The sequence below is a fragment of the Lolium perenne genome, chromosome 1 (assembly GCF_019359855.2).
Source record: "Lolium perenne isolate Kyuss_39 chromosome 1, Kyuss_2.0, whole genome shotgun sequence".
Classification (NCBI taxonomy): Eukaryota; Viridiplantae; Streptophyta; class Magnoliopsida; order Poales; family Poaceae; genus Lolium; species Lolium perenne.
Genome location: NC_067244.2, coordinates 4,407,247 through 4,413,584, shown reverse-complemented (window position 1 = coordinate 4,413,584; position 6,338 = coordinate 4,407,247).

Genomic DNA, 6,338 nt, shown 5'->3' with positions numbered 1-6,338 from the left:
CAGACCTTTTCCTTTTGTTCCCTGGGGAAACAGCAAGAGGAAGGGATTGGGTCGATTCGCTGGCATCCGACTCGACTTCTTTTTCAGAGGAAGCCGCAGATTTGTGAGAACCCGCAACTTCGCTCTCAGGGAGAGAAGAACCCTGGTTGTCTTCAGCGACAACAGTTTGTTCTTCGACCTCTCCATCCTCGGGAAGAGGAGGAAGAGAAGCCAAAGTGGGATGGTTCTGCAGGAGAATAGCGATAACGGTTGCAGAGGTATCAGTAAAATTAGACAAGTCAAAAAAAAGCAGGAAAAAGCAGGAATACCTGAGGGAGAGGATTGGCGGCACTATATGGTTCCACGCGGCAAGAGGAAGGAATAGGGTCCTTCTTGCTGAGCGGGGAAATTCTTCGAATAAGCTTCTCCAAATCTTTCACAGAAAGATCCTTGGAGAGTCTATTGGCGTCATTTGCACCAGCATACGTCCAAAGGGGATTTTTGCGAGCTTGAAGAGGTTGCACCCTAATCCTAAGGAAGTAGGCGGTGATTTGGACACCAGAAAGCTCCCTGCCTCGAGTATTTTGAAGATGATGGATACGGGACATAAGGGCTTCTGTCGCCGTTTTCTCTTCTTCGGAAGCTTCAGCATCCCAGGAACGGCGGCGCAGAATTTTAGCACTTCCGTTAAAAGGGACTATGTTGTGCTCAACAGAGTTGGCACTTTCTTCGTGTATATAGAGCCACCTTTTGCGCCATCCTTGGACAGAGTCGGGGAATTTGACGTCGAAATAATCAACGTCAGTACGAACACAGATAACAACGCCGCCTATGTTGTAAGCGGCGTTGTGGGAGCCATTGCGGTGGAGGCAGAAAATGCGCTTCCACAGAGCCCAGTTAGGAGGGACCCCGAGGAAGCACTCGCAAAGAGTGATGAAAATGGCGACATGGAGGATGGAATTAGGGGTCAGCTGATGCAGCTGAATCCCGTAAACAAAAAGAAGACCGCGGAGGAAATCGTGAATGGGGGCAGAAAGGCCGCGGATGAGGTGATCAACGAAACTAACCCGGTACTCCATTGGAGGGTTTGGGTAGCTCTCTTCGCTGGGAAAGCGGATGGCGCCTTCTTTCTTCATTAGGCCCAGCCTCTTCAGCATGTTGACGTCCTGATTGGAGATCTTCGATCTTTCCCACTCAACGCCTTCAGCAGCCATCTTGGATTCTGGAGTATTGTGGCGAGTGAGGCGGCCGCGTGGTGGCATCAACAGCACTAGAAGAGTTGCGGTCGTGCGTAGGTGAAGCTCAGAATTGGGCGCAAAGGGAAGTTTTTGCAAAGGGGAGTAGAGTTTCGGCGCAAACGAAGGTGCTAGCAGAGGTTGAAGAAAGGTTTATATAGGAATTTGGCGAAGCAGTGCACCGTTGGATGAAGAAATCGTGTGGTGAAAGAAAGATTCTGTACGAGAAGGGTAAAAAAGTATTTTCACTGGGATGGAACGGAACAGGCGTTACAGTACGTGCGCCAGGAAAAGCGGAGGACGTGTGTCCCCCACTTGCACGACGTGTCAACGTGGTAGAGGTGTTGGACCCACAAGGCAGGCAAAATTGCGATTATTAAACAGCAGTGATATAACTTCGTTCAAGGGAGAAGATTTCGACAAGCAAAGTAAGAGAAGATTCGCGACATGAGAAGTTGTTGGATACTTCGGGAGCCTTTGATCAAATACAAGTTTTTGCCCAAATGCTCGGGGGCTACTTCGAAAAAATAAAAATTGAGTATGACAATATAGAAATTGCGGGAGCCTATGATCAAACGCAAGCTTTTGTTCATAGCCTCGGGGGCTACTCCCATCGGGAGCGCTGTTCGCGCACCCGAGAAATAAAAAGAAGAGAATATTGAAAAGGTAACAAAATAGCGGCAAGGTGCACTAGAATGTTGAGCCTACAACCAAGCACAAGTCCTTGGCTGTAGCCTCGGGGGCTACTCCCATCGGGAACGCTGTTCGCGTGCCCGATAAAAGTTATCAAGAAGGGAAAAGAAAAAGAAAGAAAGAAAAAGAAGAAAGAAGGAGCATATTTCGAGTTATAAAGATAACTCTACATATCCTCCCATCGGGAGAGCAATATAAGTCAGAAATTGACTCGATAAAATGTGCTATTCCAACAACCGAATAAGCACTCGACAATATATTCTCAGAACGCCAAAAGTTGCGACTAAATTCTGAATGCCGCAAAATATTGCGAAGGTAAGACCCCAGATCCGTTCTGTGCGGCGTGGCATCGCCGAAGACTGCGCTCTGCTACTTTTTTCCACATCAACAGATGTGAAGAAATATCCCGGCGGACGCGCTGTGGACTCGATAAAAATGACTGGGACTCGACAGAATGGTAAGACCTTAAGCGGCACCTGTCGAAGTTTACACCAGTATCACCGAGATCATGTCCAGGGACGTGATCTTGAAGTAGGTTTTTGCGGATTGCCACTAGAGCAGTTAACTAGTACCTGATCCGTCAGATGAACTAGCCCCAACTACCGTTATCCCTGTACAATATAGAAATTCATATGAAGAAACATGGACAAATTAAAGTTGTCGAGTAAAAATAAACAGGGGAGATTTTCCCTGACTCTACGATTCAAGCAAAATCTCGGGGGCTACTGACATAGGCATCCCCAATGGGCCTGCCAAAGATAGTACCCGGGGTTTACTGAAGGCCCAATACCCGAAGAATAAGAAGACTCGGAAGCCCAAAGATGTTGTTAAGGAAAGCTAGAGTTGTAATAAGAAGTGTTGTATGTAATCTTGCGGGACGAGTTAGAAACCTCCCCGGACTCTGTAACTTGTACAATACGAATCCCTCGGCTCCGCCACATATATAAAGGGGAGTCGAGGGGCGAGAAAGATCATCGAATCATTGTTGAGCAAACCCTAGTTTTATTCCGTCGAGCACTATTCGGCTGATAATCTTCGAGATCTACTTGCCCTCTACTTTACACGAAACCCTAGTCTACTATTCGTAGGCATTGACAAGTTAATACCTTGTCAGTCGCTGAAGACAACCAGGGTTCTTCTCTCCCTGAGAGTAAAGCTGCGGGTTCTCACAAATCTGTGGCTTCCTCTGAAAAAGAAGTCGAGTCTGATGCCAGCGAGTCGACGCAATCCCTTCCTCATGCTGTTTCCCCAGGGAACAAAAGGAAAAGGTCTGAAGCTGTCGATACTGGTACCTCCAAAGCTGCCGAAGAAGTTGCCCCTGCTGAAGAGGGTTTAACTTTAAATCCTTATGACGCTGCTCTTGTCAGCTCGTGAGTTTCCTTTCTCAATTTACTTTCGAGATTTTTACTTATACTGTCTCTTTATGCTATAACTTGCTTGTTGCAGTGAAGGGGATGATCCCGCCATTGATGTGACTGCTCGAACGAGCACGTCTCGCACTTTGGTTGTTTCAGAGGCGCAACCGGATGGAGATGAAACTTCGACACCTCAAAGGGGTGTCGAGCTTACCCCTCCAGCTGCAAGCCCCCGAGCTCCTTCACCAAAAAGAGCAAGGGTTGAACCAGTCGAAGAACCCACCCAACTTGAAGGTGGTTTCACGACTTCTTCGTTAAATGACGTAAGTCTCTTCCCTGTTCTTCTTTGCATCTATATTTTGACTTGTATCTTGCATCCCCCTTTTTGTTTCCCTCTGTCTAATTTCCCTTTTTTCTGGTTTTCTCCTTAGCCTTTAATGAAAGAGTTCTTTCGGCTTGGTACCCAATTCGTCGGGTATCATGATCTTTCGGACTCGCTGAAAGGTACTATGCTGTTCCCCCTTTTTCTCTTGAGTACACCTTTTGTGCTATCTCTACTAACGCGACAATTTTTTTGTATTGATTATCTTTCAGCTAGTCTTGCAGAAGCCAACAAACGTGCTGATGCTCTTGCTCTAAGGTTGGAGCAGAGCGAAAAAGCTCGCAAGGAAGCTGAGTCCAGCGCCGCTGTTGTCGAAGAACTTCGAAAGAGGCTTCACGATGCGGAAACTTCTCTGAGTGACCATATCACTCAGCAAACTGCGCGCGAGAATGAAATTATTACTCGCTTATCGTCGCAGTGCCGCCGTTTCGTCAGTAAGTATCTCGACCTTTCTTTAAGTGATTGTTGCCGTGTTTTCTCTTTTTTGACCATCTATACTTGTCGCCTTTAGGGAAGACGCGCCAACCTTATGATCTTGAAAATCCCGAGAACGACGCTCTTCTTGATACGCTCTCTCTTCTCGAGATTCATGGAGATGAAGCACGCCAAGGCATGGAAGAGGCTGACTCAGCGCTGGCGAAGCTATTTCCATTTTTCTTCCCGAAGAAAGAAGAGCCGAAGACATTCGGCGAGCTGGCCAAATGCTTCAATGCTGCAGAGGATCTTGGGCACAATCTTCGCCAAGAAGGGTTGAAGGTTGGCGTCGAAGGTACTATTGCTTTGGTTGCTAGCAGCCAGCAAAATGTCGACTGGGCTAAGGTTGGAGATGTACCGAAGATGGAGACCAAAACATGGGTTTCTTTGATTAAGGCTGCAAAGCCTAACTCGAAGAAAATCCTTGCTTTTCTTGGCTTCAAACCCACTCCTGCTCCAAGCTCATCTAAGCCGGAGGTCAAGTAGACGCTTTTTTTTCCTTCCCTCTTCTTCTTTTTTTTATTATTTTTCTTTCTTCTTTTTGATGGTGTCGCCAAAGTAGTTATTGGCGACACTTATCCCACTAGCTCTGTACTATTTTGTAATTTCTCCGAAAGATCAATGAACTTCTATCTTTACTTGATGATTGATCTCGCCTTCTTTTAATTTCAGTTGATATTTGATAACTATACCCTGTCTTCTGCTCCTCCCGATGTTTTGCCTTCTCCTTCTTGCTCGAGAAAAAATCCTACTAATATTGAATCTGTTGAAGAGTCCTTGTCGCAAGAGTTGGATGAGCTTCGGCAACAACTTCAGTATGCGAAGAGACAAACACTTGGAATGATGGAGCAGTCTCGCAAGGCATTAGAAGCCGAGAAGATTGCACTTCAACAAGCTCAAGAGGCCCTGGATGCTAAGGAAGCCGCCCTTGCTGAAGTTGAAAAAGCGACCACTCGAGAAAATCTTATGCTCGAGTTGATGAATGAGGCCAGCGCAGATATGTCGGGTATGTTCGCCGCAAGTTTTTAGACGTTCACGACGCCTTCTGTCTTCTCGCTGTTTCTCCTGTCTTTAAAACTCGTGCACTGTTTCTTGATAGGTTCCTTTCTTGATTCTGCTGCTGAAGAAGAAAGGGTAAATACTAGGACGAACCTCCTTGTTAACCTTTCCCTTGACCACGGTTCTCTGTTTTGGGCTACCCCAGAACGGACTCGACAAATTGTCAGGTTTCAGGACCGCGCTTCTCAGATTCGCGATTTCTTAGACTTCTGCACTAGGACCTTGTCTCTTGTTTACAAGACAATGTTTCCTCGCAACAAAGCGCCTGATACACTTCTTGGTTTGATGGAGAAATTTCGAGATGCTCCTAAAATCCATGGATTTGTTCGGGCGCAGCTTTCTGCTGGTGCTAGATTTGCTATGATGATGATCAAGATCTGCCATCCCAAATTTGACATGAGCCAAATTGTTTCCAAGTGTTTGGCCAAGATGGCGAAGAAGACACGGGATGTCGGTAAAATTGATGATCATGTGACTCCCGTTGCCAAAGATATGATGGACGAGCTTCTTCGGATGGACTCCAAATTCTTCGTTAGGGGCAGTTATGCTGAACATAGTACCCGTCCTGTAAACCGGATGACCATAGACAACATACTGGGCCATCATTAATTTTTTCCTTGATTTTTATCAGAACTTTCTTGTATATTGTGATCACTTTCTGTATTGTATAGCGGATGAACTATTTTTCCTTCGTTGATACCTGAAGTGTCTTGGTGTCGACTTTATTTATTGTGTGCGCGAGGTTTGTAAACCAAAGCGTCGGAGTTTGTAATGAGCATGCTATATTTGCGGGTGTTAGCCCCCGTGCTTTTTTTGATTGCTATTTTTGTCTTCGCTTATTTCGCGAGGTATTTTATACCAAGGCGAAAATATTGTTAAGAATATATTTCGCAAGTCCGAGGCATAAGCCCCCGAGCCAGCCGAAGAAGCGTATGTCTCAACTATCTTTACTATATTGTAGCACCGCGAGCCCGCCTCATTAAAAACCTTTCCCGGCCCCACTCGGTGCCCCGAAAAAGGAAAAGAGTGCGTCTGAAAACTCGCGGGCGTTTCAGTACATTGAAGTTTTACAAGGACTATATTTCGACTCTAGGCGTAAACCGCCTGAGTTGCGCCACGTTCCAGGGGTTTGGCTCCTCCACCCCTGTCTTCTTGTCCTTT